Source organism: Lissotriton vulgaris, chromosome 10 (assembly GCF_964263255.1).
Source record: "Lissotriton vulgaris chromosome 10, aLisVul1.2, whole genome shotgun sequence".
In the NCBI taxonomy this organism is placed as follows: domain Eukaryota; kingdom Metazoa; phylum Chordata; class Amphibia; order Caudata; family Salamandridae; genus Lissotriton; species Lissotriton vulgaris.
This window is the reverse complement of record NC_141698.1, coordinates 966055703-966080997: the sequence shown is the minus strand read 5'-3', so window position 1 is coordinate 966080997 and position 25295 is coordinate 966055703.

Below are 25295 nucleotides of genomic sequence, written 5' to 3'. Positions count from 1 at the left end.
TGCTAACTTCACGTTATAACTCCTACGTTTATGCGATATGCTTGTGAATATGGTACATACATATTTTTTATTCAAATTGCGCTCTCTCAGTTGTTAGGATCCAACAGGTCCGCGTTGGGTTTCTTAGGGATGGGAGTAACTTGCCCAACCTTGAGGCAGTCGGGTATCTTTCCCTGTAAGAGGATTCATGAATGATCCTGGACCAAAGAGGGAGAATGGCTGAGTTAATCTCTTTAAAAAGGTTGGCTGGACGAAATGTTGTGTAGAAGCTCCTTGACATCAGGGAGGCGAAAGGCATTCCAAGAGGCATTATTCTTGAGAGAGCATCCTAAGGGGGATGATATTGTCGAGGATTCTACCATCTTAACTGGAAAAGCGGATGGGTTCAGAGGCCTCAGAGTTAGAGTGCCAGGATGTAGCTCCAGCTCGATTTTTCTTGTTTTTCAGAAAAACGAACAGTGAAATCATCACTGCTAGGAAGCAAGAATACCGGAAAAGTGATAGGGTTGGAAGAGTGGTTGGCTTTTTCCTTGATCATTTCAAAGAGTTTCTTGGATCTATTTTTAGCTCCATCCAGCTGCGTTCTGAAGTGGTCAATTTTAGCCATGCTGATGTGTTTGTTGTATGTACTTCTCACTTTCCTCAGTTGAGTGAGACTGGAGGTTGAAGGCATGTTTCTCCAGAGTCTCTCTGAAAGTCTACGTTTGCGCCGCCCTTCATTAAACGCTTAACCGCAGCAGTTTAGCGGAGTGGGCGGGGCTGCGTCAGCCAACGGACGTGCGCAGTACAACAGAGGTAATGCTTGCGACGGCCGTTGGCCGACAAACGCATCGAAGGGGTTAAGGGCACCATTAAACCAGGGTTTGGATTGTTTGACATGAATCGTTTTGAGTTGCTTCTTCTTGAGTTAAGATCTTGGAGTCATAAATAACACATTTCACATATTCTCTTCTCTATTGGTATTTTATCCCAGATAGCAGTAACTTCTCTTAGGGGCAGCAATTGAATTCTCAGTAGGAGTATCAGCCTTCTAATCCTGTGAGGAATATTCCAAGTTAAATAAGGCTGTGGTTTATTCCCCAGTGCACTCCCACAGACCACCTCATTACTGGACCTGGACTGACTTAAAGCAGTATCTCTCACCAAACTGATAGAGGATACAGACTTCTGTTAAAGCTGCTTCAGTACAACTGTGGCTTAGGGGAAGCTGAGTTCAAGCTAAGACCAAACGTATCATTTGCATATACAAAGGACCTAAAGAATGTTGATTGATCTTTTAATATATTTCAAAGATTTCTATTCTCCAGGTAGCCCTAAGAGTGCCCTCCTCCTCCAAAAAAGGGAGTAACCCCACCACGGAACAGCTGCCAGAGATAGAGTAAAAGAAGTGTCTAAACCAAATTCAAGACGTAATACATGTGGGGCAGCCAGAGAGTTTAGGTTAAAAATTTGACGCAGGATTCGTCCTTCCGCCTTATCAAAAGACAGCCAGTGATTCATGTCTAATACCTCAGCAGCATATATTAATGAAGGGGGGATTTTAACCTTGAAAACTGACAAAACGTGGCCAAAATGGCATCTCCCAAAGGTTATATAAAATCTATTAATGCACTCGCCTGGGAGACAACCTTGCTAACACAAAGTTTGATGTGCTCAAGGTCTCACCCTGTTTTTGAAAAAACCTTCCCCAAGTATAGGTACAAATCAACCAATTTCAATTTTTCAGAACCAAGCATCCATTTTAGACATCTCTTTATTCTGAGCCCTTTCTTGCGGAAAACCAAACTCTTGCTTTTAGCAATATACATTTTCAAGAAGTGGGCTTCTGCATATTTGGTTAGGACATTGTATTCCAATGGGCGTTAGATCGAACATTACCACATCATCCGTGTATAATAAGGAACCAAAAAACATTGTACCAATTCTGGGTGCATTCCCCTTCACTGAGTTCAGGACACCGGGGAGATCAGAAATTTACAAGGAAAACAAAAGAAGGGGCCAGTAGGCAACACTGCTTAAACCCATTATATGTTCTGATCTTGCATGATAACTCCAGTAAACCTCCCATCAGAACTTGGCACCAGATATCCGTATGCAGTTCCATAATAAGATCCTGAAGGTATACCAAGATGGAAAAGCTTTCTCCACAGTGTTTGGCGATCCACTTTATAAAACGCCATGGAGAAGTCGATAAAAGCTGCATACACTGACATGCCTTGTGAGAAAACATATTGCTCTACAATGGTCTGAAGGACCACAATATTGTCCAAGGTACCATGGTTCTTTATGAAACCAGCTTGTTCAGGTGGTAGGATATTCTGGTCATGGTCCCATTGTTGCAGATGACATAATATTCTTTTTGCGATTAATTTGCCTGAACCATACAGCAGATCAATCTGTCTAAAACTAGCCAGCAAAGTTTTCAGATCCTTTTTATATACAGAGCTATAATACTCCCCTTCCAAGAGGGGGGGATTTTATTTCTTAGAAAACAGTAATTAAATAATGGTGCTGAAAAATCTCCCCATGCAGCTGACTCCTTTTTAATCAGCACAATCGCTATTCCATTGTGTGCCGGAGGTTCTGGGGTTCTTTATGAAACTTACCACTCCCTTCCCAGATGGGGACCAAAATCAGTAAGAGAAGATTTATCCACATCAATCATCACAGGAACAACTGGGCGGTAATTTTTGTATAATAGCGAAATGTAATCCACCCAGTCCTTTTCTGGTATCGATATAGGCAGAGCCCTCCGCCTTGAATAACAATATTCCGCAATCAAGTGCCAATACTTTCTTAGATCTTTGGCCCTTGCGGCATTCCTCAGCCCAATCCACTTGGCATCGAACTCCCTTCTCTTTTCACTAAGTTTACAGCAACTTCTTACTCGCTTAAGGTGATTCATTTCCTGCTGTCGACCTGTGAGAAATTGTATATACTGTTTTCGAACAAGTTGGTTAATTTCTTGATTTAAAAGTTTCAGCGAGGAAGAACCCTGTTTAAACAAACGAGGTCCGGGAGATTTAGAACTTAAATTAAGTATCTTCTCCATTTGGGCCTCAAAGAGTTGTGTGAAATTGGCATACGCATGACCCTGCTGTTCTATATAGGCCCTCTTCACTAACAAGCCTACTTCAGAGATTTTTTTTGCGTCCAAAAGGATCAACCATTTGCTTTATTTAAAGTAGCCATGCCCTGGCCAAGATTCCTCGGATCCCATACAGGAAGATCGAAGGCCACTGTCATACCCACTATGCTATGTTCGTTCCGTATCGACGGGAGAACAAAGACATTTTCACAGCCCTGAACACTTGATAGGAGACAATCACATAATCTAAAAGGCTCTGAGTGTGCTGAGAGGGAAAAGTAAATTGTGCTTTTTTGTCAACAGGCACTTTCCCATTTAGGATAACAGGATCTAAACTTCTAATGCTGTCAAGCAAAAATAACCCCCATTTAACTGTTTTTATTTTTTCTGGTAATGAAATCTCGGGTGTATGCCAAATTTCTTCTCTATCAGTATTGGTATAAATCCCCGAAGCTTAGTACGAAATTTTGGCATTTAGGCACCCACAATTATAACCAGGGGGCATTCTTCCCTAATAGCTATATCCTGAATATAAGAAAAAAAATACACTCAAAAAATGATCAAAGTTTCTCAGAGGAGGGAAATATAGGTTTGCCACAAAGAAGAAAACAGACCTGGCTGAATCTCCCAAACATGCTAGCTTCATGCATATACAAAGATTTGAGGGGTGGCAAAAATCCTTCTGATTCCAATTAATGGAGTTCTTAAGCAAAATAGAACCCCCCCCCCACTGGTGTGTCACCTTTCAGAACGCTTAGCATAGCAGGAATATACAAAAAAGCCATTGCAATTGAACTCATTGCAAGACCATGTTTCTTTTAAACATATAATGAAAGGGTTCATGGTTTTCAAAGAATTCAATTTCATTTTGCTGGGTCCCAAACAAGCCATATTCCAAGACAAAAGTAGCCCCCCCAGGCTACCTCAACCAAGTGCTCCTTTCAGCTTCCAGATGGGTGTTTGTTCAAAGCTCTTGCAACCCAACTCCACTGGGCCAGGGCGTGTCCGGGGCGTGAGGAGCAGCTGCGGCATCAGACACGAGATTTATTGAGGGTCCCTTCTTGTCCACAGACACCGCAATGTCTTTAGGTTAACCCACTGAACACTCAGTATAAGGGCCCAACGCATCTAGCGCCACTCAATTGACAGTCCTAGGGACTTTCAAACAGTGAGTTGTAGAGCCCATAGTATGATGTTCCTCATATTCTATAACAGATGTTATATCAAGCCCTCGTTTCAAGAAATGCTCACAATTTTGCATAGCCAATTTCACACAAGTTTATGATGTCGGAGCACTTTACATCACACACAGATTCAGAGACAACAAATGATACATGTGCAAATCAGAGTATAGAAAATGTTACATGAGACAGGGGACTACAAGGTGTCGGATTCATCATCCCTACTGGTGGACATTTTTTAAGAATGCTTGCTCTACAGTAGTTAGGTTTGGCTTTACTTATAAGAATGTATGTCTACCCAAACAAACCGTTTTTAGCAACATAAGGATAGTGAAAGACTCATTCAGCTTGCATGCAGCTCTTTGATGAACCTCCGTAGCCCCCTGTACAACATTATAATTGTAATTTATAAACTGCAAAATAACAAAAGGGTCTCCGTGGCATAAGTAGTAACCCATTGAGCTATGCTCATAAAATACTGTTCTGTGACATGCATGGGAGATAATCTGTGTAGCAGGTAAATTAATATATTAATACCCTGCCCTACCTTGGATGAGTTAAAACTGCCACAAGACAAAACTCCAATCTCTCTACAGCTGGTACATTAATCATCAGAGTTATCTTGACACTTTTTTTGTAGCCTTTAAAACTTCTGGAAATACAAGGAACTCTGCAGATGGTGCTTTCAAAACTGGTACAATGCTACAAAAATACCCCCCCAGTAACAAAACCAGCCTCTCACCCTTACAGCATCTCAGGGAATCACCTGATGCCTGGTGCGGCTAGTGTGGCCTTGCGCTGCAAGAAGAGCCAAACAGAGGAGCTGCACAGGCTTTTATTCCACTGGGCATTTCCCCTGTGGGCTGGAGTCATTGGATGCTGATTTTGAAAGCCCTGGTAATTCTGTCACTTTCCATAACTTATCCAAAGTTAATTACAGAAGGTATACGGAGACTTTAAGAGAAACAGACAGAGAGATAGACAGGGCCGGACTGGGAACTGAAAGCAGCCCTGGCAAATTTTGCAAGACCAGCCCCCATTTGAGCCCGACCACTACTGCGTGACAAGCAGGTAATGTCCAACAGCAGGGGGTGCAAATGGTCACAGAATCTCGGGCCAGATGTACCACCATTGATGTTTACGATTCACAAATTTCATTAAATTGCGAGTCACAAACATCAATGTACAACAGTGTCTTAGACACTGTTTGCGATTCCCAATGGCGTCGCAAATTGCATGCCTCATGCATAATAATGAGGCTGTTGCAATTTGCAATCCCATTGGGAATGGCTAGCACTCCCAGGGATCGTGGCCTGGTGGGGTCAGCAGACCTCCAAGTCTTTTAAATAAAGCAGTTTTTCTTTTGAAATGCAGCCCGTTTTCCTTAAAGGAAAACAGGGTGCATTTAAAAAAGAAAAATGTAACTTTTCATTTTAATTTTTCAAGAGCAGGCAGTGGTCCCTGGGACCACTGCCTGCCCTTAAAAAATATTTGTGCATGCTTTCCCAAAGGGTAAGCGTCCCCTTGGGACCTCTTCCCGTTTGTGAGTGCTCTACCAACCTTCTGAGAAGGGCGGTAAACTGCAAATGTTTTGCAACCGTAATTGCGATTGCAAAACATTCTTACATAGCTTTTGGGGTCACTATTAGGATGGGAACGCCCTTCCTCATAGGGAGTCGGTAAACCCTATTTTGCAAGTCGCAAAATAGGGTTGGTACATGGGCCACACGTTTTTTGTGGTCGCAAAATGACCTAAAACCCCTTTATGACTGCAAAAACTGGTCGTACATCTGGCCCCTCGCCTGTAAAACAAAATGCAAAACTAAACAAAAACAAAAGAAGAAAGGTCTGAATAATACGATACAGACCTAAAAGAGACAAAGAGGTAGTTAAATAAAAACGTTACGCAAAACTGGAAACAGAATACAGATGACGCTTTGTAGAAGGCATTTGATTTTTGTAAACAATACAGATATTTTCTGCATGAGGTCAGGTGAAACAAGAGTAAGCATACTTCCAATAAGTCGTTTAGATTCATTTGTTAAAGAAGAAACCGGTATTAATGATGTCTACATCCGTTTTAGCATTTAATAGATTTTCAATACAAATTGCGCCCCAGCTCCTCGGATTGGGGGTTCAAGTACCAATACATTCTTACCCGAGGAAATGAACAGTGGTAAACAGGCGTAAATACCTTTCGGTGCTCATGATTGCCCATTTTTAGCTGCTAGTTGTAAATCAGGTTTTAAAAAGCGAAGAGCATGCAGGGCAAATGCAGCTTGTGTTGTTCCCTTACACCACCGCAATTTTATGTCAGACAGTGGCAGAGGATGTCGGAAGTCACCTGAACTGTACCTCAGAGAAAAGCCTGGTGAACACCGTGTGAATAAATAAACAATTAGAATCCACTCCTTGAGATTGAGGGTGTATCCTCCACAGTGAGGAACACCCTTATTGTTTTAGGTCCCCTCACACACCAACAGGCCCCTTGGTGTCATGCTTCATCATCGGGGTCATCGTACCCCTCTACGAGGTACGGCGTGCTGCGACCTACGGATACGTGGGAGACGTCTCTTTTTTGCTAGGTACATTGCTTTTACCTGCACTGTAATTTTTCGTCACTTTTATTAGAAAATTCTAGTATTAGTTAGAGAAACGTGAGTAAGGTAGGGATTTGTACACCTCGTCCTGAAGAAGGTGCTTCTGGCACCGAAACATGTCGACGCACACCGAAAGGAGGTAACGCACATTGTCAGCGTAGTGACCTTCCACCCTCTTTTTTAACAGCATCAGCCCGGGGGCTTATTAAATAATTTTTAGTCACCGCACGAGCCAGGTTCTTTTTAAATATCACTATTTTCCGGAAGGAAAGCGCCAAGGACACCTTGCTGACAGGCTGGTAGGAAGGTGATCTATCACCGAAAAGCGCTTCGCTGATTGTCAGGGGTAGTAAGCGCTATATAAATGCAATTAGAATAATAATTTTAATCAGGGTGAATGTGACATATGTGAAGTGGGGGCACCCTGGGAGGGCATGCATTCAAGGGATTCACAATAACAAGAGAAAATATGTTATCATGATCTGAGAAATGCAACATTCAAAATGTCTCGAACACTGAAATGATCCTTCCCTGGCACTGCAACCAACCTGTGGAGCTCATTTCTTCCTCGACTAAGAGCACAGTGCACAAGCAGAACTGGCCGATGACGGAGAGTGCAAATAAGGCAAGCAGGGGTGGGGAGGGTGGGGGGAGTCACCAGTGCTGGGGGACGACAGACACAACAGGCTAAAGGTTGCAGATTCCAATGAAGGGCCAGTACGCAGCAATAGACGCGAAGAAGCATTGTGGCAACCCCAGGGGGCCTCCCAGGAATGGTGAGACCACTTACCTTGCCAGTGGGCAGTAGGGTGCGGGCCGTGCCAGGCACACAAAACCACGAGGCCTATTCCGGCCCGGTCGCGACGCACCAAGACAGATCAGGCCAGGTCATAGAATCAGGACTGCATTCAAATTAAACGACTGGACGGGCAATAAGACTCACCTACGGGCGGCACACACGGGGGCTAGAAATAATTCCATATGGGGTCGGAGTGCCTCTCTTTCTCAGTCACCTCTCTGGCCTCAGAGATGCCTGCCTCCTTGACCATCGCCTCGCTCTCACCCTCAGTCACGCGCACATTTTATTGCACGGCTGCGAGCCTCCCTGGCCCCAGCAAACAGCAATGCGCATGACATCACCAGGCAGACCCAGGCCTGGGCAGACCCCACCCCAAGGATTAACTGTAAAACCGCGTGCAGACTCGGTGGCGCCACGTGGGAGATATCTGCGTGAGTGCTGCGAGCGGCATGGAGCGGAGGTGCTGGTGCAGGTGGATTAAAAAAGTAAATATTATAATCATAGTACCCTGAGCCTCACTAGCCTGCCTGCGTAAATGGAATTGAAATCGGGTCACAAAGTGAGTCACGGACAATCATGGACGGTGCGTATGATGCAGTACCAGCATTATGCAGGGTCAGGGTCCAAACCGGCCCCCTGTCACAAAACCGGCCTCCGTCACAAAACCGGCCCCCATATGAGCCAGCCTACTGGGGGATTGCCCGGTGCCTGGAATCGCCAGTCTAGCCCTGGAGATAGAAAGGGAGAGAAGGGTAAGGTACAGAGCAAGAAATCAGAGATGGAAAAGGTAGAGTGGGTAGAAGGATAGAGTGAATGGACGGAAGGAAAGACAGAGATTTCGGGCCAGATTTATCAAGGTTTTGCGTCGCCCTTGTGCCACGCAAGTGAAATTTTTCAAGCAACTCAAGGCCACCTTGCATGGCCCTGCATGGCTTAATACATCTAGAGTAATGCAAGGCAGGTCAAATCACTGCCTTTCATTACTCTGCTCCAGGGAGGTGTTCATGCGTAGAGCAAGGGTGTACCCACGCATCCACCCATGGATTCTGGCGTATATTCCCAGATTTACCAATAGTGGTTGACCTGGTAATGTTTCAAAATGCTCTGTATCCCCAGGTGAGGCGTAGCAAGGAGAAATATCTTCATTTCTCCTTGTTTATTCGACTTTCTATGTGTGCTGCATTCTACCGCACACGTATAAAGAGGAAAATGCCTCTCAGGATTGTTTTAGTTAAGGAAGGTAACAACAAAAAAGGAGCCTTACCTAATCTAACACCTATATACAAGACCTATATGGGGATTTTTTTTATATATACTCACATTTTTCGAGCCCCGTGAGTGTGTAAATTAACACTACTTAATTAGGTCAAGGTGTATATTTCTATAAAACATATATCAACAGGGCAATCCTCACTATAACATTGTTTTGTGAGTTGAGAGAGAGTGCCTCACGGTAGCCACACCCGAGGGGGTTCCTGGCTGGCAATTGCCAGTTTACCCACTTCTCATCGTTGGTCACTCTCTCTCTCTCTCTGTGTAGTGTGTGAAGGAAAAGGAACCCAAAAAAATAATAATTTTTGTTTTCATAAATAATACAAACTTGTGTGCAGTGCATTGATAGTGAACAACAACCAATATGTGCACTTTTCAAAGAAACATACACCTAGAACCCCAAAAATAAGAACCGGTGTATCAAGTTTGTGAAAGTAAGTAAAAAGTCCGGTAAGGTTTGCAGGCTTTCCAACTTTATTCCACTGTTGCAAACCTTCCCATTTAAAAATGGTTGATTCTATACCACATTAATTTGCTTAAATGCCAACATGTTTTGTTGCTCAACATTCCAGCAACTTCATCAGGGCAATAAGGGGGTTCTCTAATGTCGCTCTTCACACTCAAAGGACCTGTGATAACATAAAACAGAACACAGCAGTAAATTCATAGCGCCCCTTCATCCCAGAGTATTCATCGAGAGCACATGAAACCAACACTACGGCCAACCAAGATTTGTTTACCTAATGGTAGCTAAGTTTGTGCATACCAGCAACCATACGTTAAAAACGGACCCCGTGTCTCATGATCATGTGTCAACCAGTGGATCGGTCAGTCTCAAGCCCCCTGTATGCCGAAAACATATAAAAACATGCCGTATGTGAGACATACTTCATGATGTATACCTTGCCTGCAACTGACTGCTACTTTCGGGGTGCATAGGTGTTAGATTAGGTAAGGCTCCTTTTTTGTTGTTGCTGAACTGACACTCCTATTTGATTGATTAGTTAAGGAAGGGCTTCTTCCTGCACAAAGACAATCCTGCTCTACAACACAGGCCCCCTTGCACTATGACGTGCAGGTCTCTGCACTGTGCTAGGCAGTCACAAGTGTGCCAGCAGTAGGAAAGGACAGGAAAGCACCCAAAAATGTTAAATACAGAACATTCCTCCCATTTCACACCACACAGCAAGACAGCTTGTTGCATTGCACTGCGTGAAAAAATGATGAACTCGGGACTGCTTCAGACTCCTGCCCTGCCTGGTCCTCATTTGTCACAGGGAAGGTGGAGGTAGTGGGTTCTGCCACCAAGCATGACCAACAGTGTTCAACTGAAGTTCCAGGTGCCGATTAGGCCAGCATTTCATCACAGAAGTGTCTGAAATGGGCACCTTTTCCAACCATAACTGTCGGTTCTGAGCACCAGATTCCAACTTGTGCAGTTTTCAGTGTCTGAACCGCAGCCTCCTCCAAAGGAGACTGTAGCAAACCCTTGGATATTGCAGAGACGTGTAATTGAAATTGCCAAGTTTCCCTTAGATACACCCATTAGAGAACAGGATGTGTGCACAAAAGTCAGGAAGAAAAGTAACGTTAGTAATAAAAATGTTAGCTATAAAAAATGCAGCAGCACTGTAAAGTAAAGCGAGTCGCCCACTAGCACTTTACAGCTGCAGGGTCCCGGAAGACAAAATAATGCAAAGAAAAAGGAAAATGCACAGCAGGTGAGGCACCCGCGCAGGACAGTTGGGGCAAAAGGTGTGTAGATGTGTGGGCTAGCACAGAGACAGATTGAGGGGCTCTTTAACCCCTTGGGTGCGGCCGCGATTCTGCGCCTGTGCGGCAGAATCAAGAGTGGGCGGGTTCATGACGGCCCCTAGCCGTCATCAGCACATGAGCACCGTAATGCATGACGACTGTGGGCCGTCATCAGCACCGAAGGGGTTAAATATAATAATTACTGTAAAAAAATGCATTATTACTTGAGTTGGGTAACTGCCAACCTCAAGGAATAATAACACTAACTTGTAAGGGTGAACCCTAAAGTCCCTAAACTAACCTAAGCTAAACCACTTGGAAGCAGTTACAGAGAAGATAGGCTGCTTTTAGGGTAGTATGTAAATTATGTGTGCATTATGAACACAGAAATAGAGTTGACACACTAAACAATAAAGATCTGAAACTGAATTAGAAAAATAGTGTAAATTTGAATGAACAAAATTATGCCAAATGAAAAAAAAATCCAATGGGGGAAACCAAAGATTCGAATTTTTAAAGTTGTAGTTGATAAAAGTGCTAAACAGTGCAAAGTGGCAATGATAGCCTATGGATTCGATAGAGCAGGCCCTATGGACAGTGGAGCATGGGTTGGATACTGTTAGAGCTAGCAGTTTCATAGAAGAACGTCGGAATCCACCATTCCAAACAGGATAAAGATGATACACTTGTCCAATAACGTGTGCTCACCCCATGGCCAATTCCACTGATGACACAGAATATTCTTCCCAACCCTAGTTGTAAGGCATTTGCAGGTGGTTGTTGAAAACTGGTTGAGAAGCTTCATCATTGTGAAGAGGTACCAGTGACATTTTCTACACATATATTGATCCATGCAGGATCTGCCATATGTGCTAAAAGATTTTGTATGTACTGTTGATATGTATTGAGATTGACATTGAGGTTGTGCAGTACCTCCAGGAATGGTGAAAACGAAAGTAGCGCTTCACTGGCAAACTCTGTAAAGTAGCACTAATATGTGTGACTGGGAATAAAACCAATCTAGCAACTTTTTGCATTGTGAACCATTTCTTTTTATCTCTGGTCCAAGGCTGCATTTCGGAATAGCAAAATGTTAGATAAAGACAACATTTGCAGCCAAAGTGTTTCTTCCCTTTTTGGATCAATTTTACAGAGGCACAAATGAAGGAAAGTGTTATGTAAAGAGAGGGTAAGAGCCGATTGTTGAAGTCATGGTTTTCAGCAAGTGAACCGAGGAGCAAACCGGATGCCGTCAGATGTCCTAGTTGGAAAAGATCAGCACGGCGAGCTGCCACTTTGGAACTGGAGAACTGGTGCTCATGTAAAATGCTCCAATACCTTCCGGTCGGGTTTACGCAACAACTGCAAAACAAATAACAAGAAAGTGGCGTCTTCGTTAGTGAGCGCAGACACTGAAACGCACCCAACTGTGCATGACTAATTGCAAGTGAAATTAAACACTACTTCATATTAGTGCACAGAGCAGTTGCACTGTATTAATACAAATGCCCTCGTTGGAAAGTGTTAGCATGTTGAGTTGCCACTTACGTTGAAACTGGAGAACTGGTGGTTATGTAAAGCACTCCAATACCTTTTGGTGAGGTTTGTGTTACAACTGCAAAAAAAATAATAGGAAAGTGGACAATGAAGCACTCCCACCTTTGCACGTCTATTGTAAAGTGAAATTAGAAACCACTTCATATTAGTACACATGGAAGTTGCACTGATTATAATGCAAATGTTCTTGTTGGAAAATGTTAGTGTGGTGTGCTGCCACTTTAGAACTGGAAAACTGATGCTTACGTAAAGTGCTGCATTTCCTTCTGGTCAGGTTCACGCTACAACTGCAAAAATAAAAGGGGGTGTAAAGTTAGCTAGCAATTAAAAAACAAGAAGCATAGAAGCGGGTGCAATACTGAAACATGAAATACAAATAACAACTGATGGAAAGAATGCTGCACAATGTCAAACATTCACCCCAGTACAGAGATCTGGGCCTAAACATATATTTTATTTCGCTCCCCATGCCATTCCAGTTCAGACCCACCCATATACAAATCAGTCTAGAACCTGTTCCCCATGGGAACAGTCCAGTCCGAACTGCCAGGGCAGGTCCTCCCTGGACTGGAAACAAGGACCCCTGATGAGGGGTGATACCCCAAAACCAGTCTCAGGATGCTTGTTTCCGGTCCTGGGAGGACCTGGCTTGGCAGTTCGGGCTGGACTGTTCCCATGATGGATAGGGTCAAGACTGATTTGCATAAGGCTGGTGACCAAAAGAACAATGGATTTAACCCAGATCTCTTGACTGGGGGTAATAAGGTAGCTTCAGTCGCTTGACTTCCTCAGTCTGGAGTCTTTGAACAAGATGGTACTATAGGAGAGGTTCCTTGAGCAGTATAGGGTCAATGTTGACCCATACCTCTTGAAAGTATGACACCAGCACAGCGTACTTCTCTTTATTTTCAACACCAAGGAAGTCAAGCGACTTAAGCTGCCGTATTAGGAACGGAATGTCATAGGGGCGCTAAAAGACAAGTGCGTCATTAACCGGAAGATCCCAATATTGTAGGGATACAGAAGAAGGACCGTAAGGTATGCTCATCTTGAGAATTGGGAACTCTCATTGGAACATGACTGATGATTGATGAACCCAGAAGAAGTCCTTTAATAGGAAGAAATGCATTGGCTACTGTGAAGAAAAGAAAAGAAAAGAAAGACTCAAAGAATATTTTGTGTGAACTATCTTACCTGGTGGAACTGACTTCTTGTTTGTAGTGTGTGCGGATCAAAACATTTTCTGCAATACTTTGATCTCTAGGTCCATAAAACAATGATTAGATAAATTTACCACATTATTCCGAGTCTTTTCTTCTGTACCCTTGTTTCCATTCCCATCGGGGTTCCTTGTGCTTTTGCTCCAGCCTCCTCTCCTTGTTTTCCTGTTGACAATAGTATTTTTCTTCTTCGGCTGCTTTGCCTCTCCCTCTTGTTCTTCTGCCCTGACCACGATCCTTCTGCCATTGTTGCTGGTTCTTGCCTTGATTCATTAGGCAAAATTCCTCCCTAAAATTTGTCGGGTTCACCAAATCAAAGACTGCTGCTCCTGTGCCATCTTACGAGACGTCGCTTTCCCTCACATCACTTCTGGAGTCTCCCATTTCGCCTGATTGTAAGGTTCGCAAAGTCTGCGAGGTCTTTACATTCCTTTTTATGACATCAAATCTACGGCTAAACGTAAAGATCCTGCCATCTTGATAATCCCGTTGATCACAAGGAAATTTTCTTTGTTTTTTTCAAAACAAATTCATCGTCATGTTTGATTACTCACTCGGTTATTTCCCCTAATTTGGTATCAAAGGATTCTTTATTGCCTTCATTTGAAATTTCTTGTTTCAATTGTTCAATTGATTTTAACAGTATCTCCTGTTCTTTCCATTCAAATTTGGCAAGTATGGACATCATTCGGCTAGAACAGTCCTTAAGATTAGTGGCCGATTCTTTGATCAAATCTGGGTCTCGCTACTCATATGATGGAGCAATGAGAATCCTTAGGCCTCTGGACACCCTGACTTGTTCCAAATATTTTTCTAATTTGATTGCTTCCCACCATTTAGAAATTTCCTTTTTAATTAGTTTCTCCAACTTGTACTATTTTTGGCTAAGAGAGCCTATATCCTCAGCTCTGCTACTAGAGGGGACCTGATTGTTAACATTTGTAAGCATGTCATTCGCTTTTTGCCTCCTCCGTGCTCCAAAATTATTCTCCATAACGGCTTGATGGTCTTCAAATAGTTATATGGTAGACAATACACTAATGATATTCTGGACAGAGGCCCTGATATGCCCTATGCCATGTCAAGCTGAGGCTTCTTAGGGATTCCTGCACAGAGTTTCTTTATGACCATCAGGTGGAATGGATATTAACTATGCACAAAGGAAGGACACATGTATGTTTTGCAGGCTGGTCATGAATATAAAATTCTGTGTAAGGGAAGCTTTGATTAGTGTGTTGTGGAGACACATACTTACCCACTGTGTAGTGGCCTTTACCTCAGGTCTTTCGACTCAATGAGTCAATGCCATATGCAAAGGTTTTTGGTCGCCCACTGCACTACGCTTACAGCCTCCTGCTCACAGATACTGAAGTCACACTGACCCTAAGATTCATTACTACATTCAATAATAGAGCACGAGATGTCAGAAAAGGCCTTAAGAACCACTGGGGCATCCTTAAAACAGAATCACCAGAGCGAAATGGCAGAGCTCCTCCTCCTGGACCTCTCGGCTGCATATGACACCGTCTCCCACTGCACCCTAGCCACCAGACTCCACGATGCTGGCATCCGCGGCATGGCCCTAGACCGGATATGGTCCTTCCTCACCAGCAGAACTCAGCAGGATGGACTCCCTCCCTACCTCTCGGAACTGACAGGGACCCTCGGCCCCATCCTCTTCAATGTCTACATAGCCCCCCCCCCTCACATCCATCGTCAGGAACCAGGGGCTCAACATCATCCCTTACGCCGATGACACCCAGCTGATCCTCTCACTCACCAATGAACCCAACGTCACCAGACGCAACTTCCAAAAAGGGATGAAAGCCATCACCGCCTGGATTAAGAACAGCTGCCCAAAACAACTCAGAAAAGACAAAAGTCCTCATCCTTAGGCTCCACATGGTCCATTTGGAACGAGTCTTGGTGGCCCTCTATCCTCAGAAATCCCCCTACCCAGGTAGACCACGCACAAAACATCAGTGTCATACTAGACGCATCACTCACATCGAACCGCTAGCTCAACGCTGTATCCTCGACATGCTTCTACACCCACCGGATGCCACGAAAGTTTTTCAGATGAATCAAATGAATCAAGAAAAGCTGTCACGCATGCACTCATCAGCAGCAGACTGGACTTCGGCAAAGCTCTACACCGGAATCAACAAGAAACTTCTTTGCAAACTACAGACTGTCCAGAACGCTGCAGTCAGACTGATCCTCGACATCCCAGCCAAAGTCATATCACCCAACACCTCTGCGATCTCCACTGGCTTCCAGTCAAAAGAATTATAATCTTCAAACTCCTTACCCGCACATAAAAGGGCCTTCACAACACCTGACCGGCATACATGAACAGCCGTCACTCCTTCCAAGCACCCAGAAGACACATCTGATCAGCCCAGCTCTCACTGGCCACTGTCCCATGTGTCAGTAAGACCTGAACGGGGGGAAAGTCCTTCTCCTACCTCACAGCCGAAGCTTGGAATACCCTCCACCTCCAGCAATCTCCCACATTGGCCCAGTTCAGGAAGGACCTTAAGACCTGGCTTTTCGGGTGATCCTAGGAATCAACTTAGCCCCCCCCCCAGTGCCTTGAGATCCTCACAGGTGAGTAGTTGTGCTCTACCAACTCTGACTGATTGATTGATAATTAAACTATCCCAATGGAATCTTGATACCTTCTAGAGCTAGACACTAACTTACCATCAGGCTTGAACTCAGATGAAGAACTGTCTACACATTTAGGGGAATGAGATGTATGGCTTTATGATGTGACATTTATACAGTTTAGCGTTCATGCTTCTGGTTGTGCCCTTTGTACCACTGATACTTTTCCCTGACCATAGGTATCAATACAATGGTTGTTTATTCTCTGAGTTTTCCACCTTTATTTTTCATTTTCATTTTCTTCTTCTTCTTTGTTTTTTTCTCCTTTCCCCCTTTTTTCTTTCTCTTTCCTTTCTTGATTTGTTCTTCTTGACACGCTTTTTCCTTACTTTCTTTTCTAGCTGTTTCTTCCTTGGTTCTTTCTCTATCTCTCCCTTTTTCTATTATCTCTAGTATTATATCTTCCATGTTTACCTGTCTGTTTTTTATTTTTCACTTTCCACTCTCACTTTCTTGTCCCTTTTCCGTTTCTTTGATGTAAAAGTTAGCCATATGTTACATATTATACATTACGTTGCCTCATATGATATAGTTTTCACAGACTAATGAGGGACCTGGTTTAATAAGGTTGTTCTTTCTTTTCGTTTTATCTGTGTTTTCTTCTCTCTATACATCGGCATATGACCAGCTGGGTAGTGATATTTGAGAAGCTGTTCATTTAGTGAGGGTAGAAGCCACGGTTGATGTGGATATCACTTTTTCTTCTTCTGGATGCTGAGGTACTAGTAATAGTAGCAATTAAGGACAGTATGCTATTGTTATCTCGTTACTGTGAGACTGTGATAATTTGCTAGTACAACGGGGAACATCATGCAATGGCATGTCAAGTGGGTATTATTTAGATATTACCTTACCTGGGCCATACTGGCTGAGCTTTATATGTTGACATAGTTGTAGTACCTGCCCACTGAGGCAGAATAGAGAAGGACTTCCTGACATACACCTAGTACTAGTAATCTGCAGCATGCTGCATATTTTTATTGTTTATTTTTAATTTATTTACAATTTTTCCAATTCATTTGTCTGCTTTGCCCACTTCTTAATGCAGTGTGTGCACATGTGTTATGGTACTATGCATGATCTGAAAACTTAAATTAATTTCATTGGGCTGTTTTACCTAGGAAGCAGTGCACACTGTTTGTTACTGTTAATTTATGTATGCCATTGAGGTGCTGGACGCCCTAGGATGACAACATCTACATATGTATTTGTCTTGTTTATTTGCCCACTGAGGCTGTATTGTCATTGTGTCTGGGCATGTACCTTCTGGTGCATACTGATAGGTCTCGTGATGTATTTAATTAAATGAAAAAAGTTTGATTATAATTATACTTATATACAATTCTACGCTGCGCGGCTGAGAGAATATTAGGTGGACTATATTATACTGCTTAATATTTGCTTAACGGTGTAACAAACTAGGATGCGGTCAACATTATTTTATCTGTGCTAATGTGAACATGTGCAAGTAAGCAACCTGATTCACTGAAAAACCATAGGTTTTAGAGGTGTTATAGTTAGTTGGACATTTCACTCCTACAAAACCATTGAAATTCCTCTGTTATAGTTAGTTGTACTAACTAGAACTCGCACACCCACAATCCACTGTTGATGATGTCACATATTACATCATTCATGGCATGGTCAGTGATATCACTGATGACATCATCCAGTGAATGTGGTTTGGTTTGATATTTAAATAAGTATTATATATTTATAGCAATCTGCCTTGAAGACTGAGTGGATGTATAAGTGTCGGAATGGAGGATTTAGTAGCAATGTGATTTCATTACAAGAACAGAGGCTACATTATGCAAAGTCTTTTATTTGCAGTCTCCAAGCAGCTGCATGTGACATAATACAAAGGTTCCATAAAAAACATTGAAACAAGGTAAATGGTATGACATGACAATAATCTGCCTCTTTTAAATGCGGCTCCGAGCAGATAAGTAACATCTCTCTCTCTCTTAATGAATTATGGCTATTTTGATTGTTGATGGTTTGTTGGTGGCCTAATGCCCACCCTCACCCCCTCCTCATCGATATGCAATTTATGGAAATCTCCCTCCCATCCCTCTTGTAGTTGTGGGTATTGTATTAATCATGTTCACTTTATGTGTCCTTATATTGAGGCTAATACTCTTCCCTTACAGCTGAGAGGTAAGTTTCTCCTTGCTTGAAATTAGAATGTACTTTAAAATTAGCGCTGCTACACCGTACCTCTCCACGCGCTAGCGAGCCTAAGACTTAACTTCCACCATCGCGCTGCCGCTGTCCTCTTACTTTCTGGGCGTGAGTGAGGCGCGAGTCTTCTCCTTGCTCCTTGCGTGTGCGAGCGCCGATTCCCTCCTGAGCTGACAGTTCCCCAGGATTGCCGGCTCTTTTTGGGCACATCGGGTCTGCCGCGATGTGCATCCTGCGGCAGTTCCTTTCTGTTCCCGGCACATCTTCCGTTTGGCGTCTCTACTGCGACGTGTCCTTTAAGTTTTCTCCTAACGCGCGTAGCTGCAAGGAATAGAGGAATTCACCTTGGTAGTAAGCACGCTTCGTGCTTAGCTTGCTTAGGGTTTTTCCTCGTCTTCCTTGAGGTCGTCAGTTGATGATCAGCAGTTTCTTTTTTCCGAGCCTCGGGAAGAGACACCCTTTAACATGAAGCCTGGCCATTATATATCTGAATTCACGTTAAAAAAATTAAAATAAAAAGGATAAGATCATCTTCAATTTTAAACCCTATATATTATTCTAGAATAAACAAAAAATAAAATAAAAAAAGAGATGGAGCAGATGTCTGACTCTGATTCAGAGCAGGCTAGCACCACTCTTCCCAATTTGGATAAGGAGAGTTTTAGGTTACTACTCCAAAGAGAAAGGAGGTCATGTATGTTAGCGACCCTTGATCAGGTCATACCCCACAAAAGATCTCTCCCTGCTCAAGAAGATGAATTTAATGAGCTCCCTGCTTATGATGATCTACATTTAAGGGGTAAAAGAAGTAAGAAATGCAATAATATTGAATTTACTACCCCTGTGAGCACTGGAGGTCCTAGCACCTCTTCAGATATGGGAGGTCATAGCACCTCAAACCTAACTGGAGGTCCTCGCACCTCGATCCCGAAGGGTGTCCTTAGCGGCACGTCATTTATGGGCATCCATCGCGGCCCAAGTAATTTGGATGCCCATAGCGGCACATTATCTCATTTTTTATATGATAAAAATTCAGATGTACCTGACAAGTACTTCCTGGATATAGACGATGAAGATGTTCGCCTCTTTGACACAGAGGAGGAGCTCCCTACACCTTCAAAAGACAATATTCTACACCCCTTAGGGGAAGAGATGTTTTATCCCCTAAACTTAAAGCATCCTAGATCTTCTCAATGGTCCCCGCAGGATCATGTTTCAAGATTTATTAAAAAGTGGATTTGTTACCCCCTAGAAAGGGAGACTAGAAATATCCTTAGAGCAGAATGCTCAAGACCTTCCATTGAAGAAAAGACCTGTCAAACTCCCAATCTGGACCCTGAGGTTATACAATTTCTCTTTAAGCTCGGGCGTGATCCTAGAATAGGGTTAGAAAAATCATTCAAGGGCTGCCAGGACCGTCTTTTAGATGTCCTTGGCCCCCTTACGAGAATCCTCGATTCTGCAGAGGAAAGCCATCTCCATGGACCGCCTCTTAATACCGATCTTATCAGAGGGTGGAGCCAAAGGGCCCTAATACTCTTGGGCAACACTAACGTGCACATTAATGCCGAAAGGTGTAGACTAATTCTGTACAAGCTCGACCCCAAGCTTTCTGATATGGCCGACAAAGAGCCATCTTCAAACCCTAAAGGCCTCCTTTTCGGAGAAGAGCTCATCAAGTCCCTTTGGAAATACCTTTCAACTTTTACAGCCCTTGATAAGGCCCAACAAAATATGAAAAGGGTATTTAACAGTAACCTTTTTAGAAGGGCCAGAAGAAGGGGCCTTTCTTCTGGACGATTTAACCAGAGGCCCCATCAGAGACACCATGGCTTCGGACGGGAATATCAACAATTCAACACTCCTACCTTCTACCCCCAGCGTGGAAGAGGAAACCGCTCGAGAGGATCAAGATCTCGTGGTTCATTCAACTCCAATCCACCAAGTAAGTTCTCCCCCACCCCCTCTCCCTTCTATCCCCTTAAAGGTGGGAGGCAGACTCAAACTCTTTTCCCAAAATTGGAAGCTAATAACTCAAGATCCTTGGGTCCTTTCCACCGTCGATGAATTTATGATAGATTTTGTTCAAGTTCCCTTTCAAACCTCCTTCCCAAGAGACATACCTATCTCCATGGAGAAAGAAAAAATAGCAGAGGAGGAAATTTCCTCTATGCTCCAAAAAGGCGCAATAATAGAGGTTCCCTTGGATTCTTTAACATTCATAAGTACATTATTCCTCGTAGAGAAAAAAGGGAAAGGTGAAGACCTGTAATAAATTTGAAAAACCTCAACAAATTTCTTTTCTACAGGCATTTCAAGATGGAGGGTATCCACGTCCTGAGAGACCTTCTCTTGAAAGAAGACTGGTTGGTAAAATTGGATTTAAAGGACGCACATTTCACCTTTCCTATGGCCTTGATCCACCATCCTTTCCTCCAATTTATGTGGAAACCTCATCTTTACCAGATCCAGGCCTTTCCTTTCGGACTTTCTTCTACCCCATGGTGCTTTACCAAGGTCATGAGGGCGGTAGCGTCCTTCCTGAGGGAACGAGGTATTCGTCTTATCATTTATTTCGACGACATTCTGATAATGTCTCAAGACCTCCAACAAATTCGCCTGAATCTGGAAACCGTCATGAATCTTCTAGAAAGTCTAGGATTCATTATCAACAAAGAAAAGTCTATCCTGACCCCCTCAAAATCTCTGGAGTTTCTGGGTTTCACCCTGGACACCTCCATGTGTCTCCTTCTTCTACCTCACACCAAAAATCAAAGATAAAAAAAAGAGATAAGACATGTCTTAAAACAAAAGGATCTTTCATTGAGGGAACTAGCCAGACTCGTAGGTCTTCTCTCTTCCTCTAGTCAGGCGATTTTTCCAGGCCCTCTGAATTACCGGGCCTTACAAAGGATAAAAGGAAGAGCTCTTAGATCCGGTCTCTGATATGAGGATCGAATTACCCTAGATTTGGATGCCAAATCAGAACTAATCTGATGCCTAGACAACCTAGAAGCGTGGAATGGGAAAGCAATCTTTGGTTTAGAACCAGATTTTGTTTTGGAATCAGATGCTTCCCTTTACAGTTGGGGTGCATGCCTTTTGGACCAGAACATAGGAGGGATCTGGTCTCAGGAGGTATCATCTCACCACATACATTTTCTGGAACTTACCGCTGGCCTTTATGCTCTTATGAGCTTCAAACATTCCCTCCAGGGGAGGTCAGTCATTTTAAAGATGGACAATATTTCCGCGGTGGCTTACATCAATCGTTTGGGAGGCAACAAGTCTGCCGACCTTTCGAATCTAGCCAGGAGACTCTGGATTTTCTGTCTAGAACACAAAATTGACCTCAGAGTGGAATACTTCCCGGGGAAACCGGACATCTCTGCCGATTGGAATTCCAGATTCCCATTGGATCACAGCGACTGGAAGCTCAACGTCTCTGTTTTCGACTCGTTGAATTTGATTTGGGGTCCTTTTGAGATAGACCTTTTTGCGAGCCGTCTCACATCTCAACAGGAGCATTACTTCAGCTGTATGCCGGACCCCGGTGCTCTAGCAATGAATGCATTTCTACAACCCTGGTCAGGGATCAACTCATCTGCCTTTCCTCCCTTTGCCATGATCCAAAGAGTTTTACAGAAAGTGAGACAAGACCAATGCTCACTCGTCCTGATAACTCCCTTCTGGCCGTCCCAGGCATGGTTCCCCACCACTCTGGAACTGGCATACGATCTTCCCTTCCTGATCCCTTCTCTAGAGAATCTCCTTACAGATGTAAACGGAGATTCCCACCTCCTGACCCAGACAGGGAGTTTGAACCTTCTTGCTTGGAGAGTGTCAGGAGATCCAACGAAATCTCAGGACTTTCGTCATCAGCTGCGACTCTCCTCAGAGAGTCCTGGGCACCAGGAACTCACTACAGATACAATAACATTTGGAAATTGTGGGTTCATTGGTGCCTGGAAAGGAATTTGGATTCCCTACAGGCACCTATCGTTGATGTGGTGAAATTTCTGGTCAAACTATTTGATAAAGGTTTAAGTTATAGATCTATCAATTGCTATAGATCTGCCATCGCCGCAGGTCATGTACTTGTACACGGGAAAACAGTTGGTAAAAATGTCACGGTTTGTAGAGTGATGACCCCCGAGACCCAAATACGATACCCTCTGGGATGTGAACTTAATTCTAGATCTTTTCATCTCCTGGCCCGACAATTCTCTTCTGAATAGAAAACTTGTCTCCATCAAGCTTGCAACTCTTCTTTGTCTTATCTCTTGTTGAAGAGTCTTTGACATTAAAGTTCTGGAGATCTCTAACAGGTCTTACAACTTATTTGGAGTCAAATTCGAGGTTTACAGAAGAACCAAAACCATTTATGACTCAATCTTCTATCCTCGTTTTGACCCTTGCCCGAAACTTTGTGTGGTTAAATGCATGAAGGTATATGATCAGAGAATATCTAGCCTACACCCTATTAATGAGAAACAGCTCCTTATTTCCTTTATTAACACCTTGGCTGCTAGGGGGTTTTCCCCTCCTGTGCTGGAAGTTCCTAAAGTCCATGGATCATGACTAGGTCAGCTCGTCAAACGCACAGTGCAGGTAACACCCATGACGAGCTGACCTTGTCATGAGCATGGAAGGGGTTAAACCTCATAAAGCTGCAACCTCTACTTCCATTGCTCGATCGGTTAAGACCGCCATGAACTTAGCAGGTATTAATGTGGCAAACTTTCAAGCTCATTTGCGTAGAGGTGCTACGGCCAGTAAATCATTATGGTCTGGAGGTAAGTTAGATGATATTCTTAAAGCTGAAGACTGGTCTAACGCTAGTACCTTTGCTAGACATTATTGTAAACCAATTGAACATAGGTCTAATGTTTTTTTACAAAGCTACCAACATGCATAATGTAGCCTCTGTTCTTGTAATGAAATTGTGATTCTCCTATTACCATGCCTAGAGAATCTGGATTTCATTAACAACACGGAGGCTGACATTATCCCACCCATCCCATTCCCTAGTGTTTGGTGATTTCTTATTTATTTACATTTATAGCTTTATAATGCTTCATTATTTGTTTACATTCATATGTGATGCTCTGAAATAATTCTTATTTCTTCTTATCTTGTCTTTGAAGATTTTTTGGTTGAAGATTTTCATTACTTTCTTTCTTTTCAGATAACCCTTCTTCATAACCTACGATCTTCTGGATGATTCCTTGTTTGGTTACCTTCCTCTCCTTATCTCCATTTGGATCCTTTGGAAGCCTTCAAGTTTTTTATCCTCTCCAATGCTTCTGAACTTTCTTATTTCTCTTCGCTTGATTTAAAAGAGGCAGGTTATTGTCATGTCATACCATTTACCTTGTTTCAATGTTCTTTATGGAACCTTTGTATTAACACACATGCAGCTGCTTGGAGACTGCAAATAAAAGACTTTGCATAATGTCAGCTTTCGTATCTTTAATGAAATCCAGATTCTATAGGCATGGTAATAGGAGAATCGCAATTGACTGTCTAAGTGACAAATTTAAAGTGTCTCACTAAATATATGGGATAGTGATTAAACTGTTTGAATACCTGTATCACTCTATATCTTGTTGTGTAAACTACTACATAAGTTATTTACTAACTATGTGAAAGTCGATATTAGTTATTAATTAGTTATGAGTATTTGTATGGGATAGTGAATGAATATGTGTGTGGTTGGGTGGGAGGTGTGTGACTGTCCAAAGATGTGTAAATAGTTGATTTAGTAGGTATATGAGGTTAAGACTGTATGTGGAAACAGTTGTTTGGGTGAGTGAATCTCTTTATGGGTGTGGTGATGAGTAAATATATTTCTCAATGATACATGTCCAACACACTAGAAATATAAAAGGCTGCTTATGTGACAGTTGTTGTATATAAATAAGTATACATAAGACTCAGTGATTGTATGAGTGACTGTATGGATAACTGTATACTTGTAATAGTGATTTATAACACACTATGAGTTACTATCTATATGAATGAATAAAGTGGTGTTTGTATAAGGGTGTAGCTTAGTAAATATAAGTATGATCAATTGTTTGCCTAAGTGAGTAGGATGACTGCATAAGTGAATAGGATGTGTGCTGGTGTGTAATGTCGATGTAGGTGTATAAGTATATTTAATAGTGTTCTACTGATCTCTGTTAGCATGTATGAGTGAATCTATAGCTAAGTGTTTAGATGTGTGTGAAGATGTAGGAATCACTGAGTGGGTTTTTAGAAACTTGTATTGGTGTGTCAATCGTTTGAAATATGGTACTCCATATTTTATAATGAGTGTTGAAAGGTTATACTAGTGTATGATAAGATGTATCAGATTGTCACGTGTCAGTGAAGTCATCAATGATGTCATTTGAGAAGTCATCAGTGATGTCACTGACCATGTCATAAATGATGTTATATGTGACATCATCAACAGTGGATTGCGGGAGCAAGAGTTATAGTTAGTACAACTAACTATAACGGAGGAATTTCAATGGTTTTGTACGAGTGAAATGTCCAACTAACTATAACACCGCTGAAACCTATGTTTTTTTCACTGAATTTCTAAGGTTTTTTAAATGCTAATTCCTAACTCTAACATGTCTGAAACCTATGTTTTTTTCAGTGAATTTCAAAGGTTTTTTAAATGCTAATTCCTAACTATAACATGTCTGAAACCTTTGGTTTTTTCAGTGAATTTCAAAGGTTTTGTAAATGACAATTTTTAAATGTATTAATTCTTATATTTATTATTTTGATACTGATTTACTACATTTGTTTAAACTATTTATTTTTAGATATTTTATTTTTTAAATTACATTATAGTAACATTATACATTACATTACAAAATATACTTTCTCAGAATGAATTACTATATTTTAAATACTTTGCAAATAGGCAATAGACTTTTACGTACATTAGTTACAGTTGTTGCAATGGGCAAC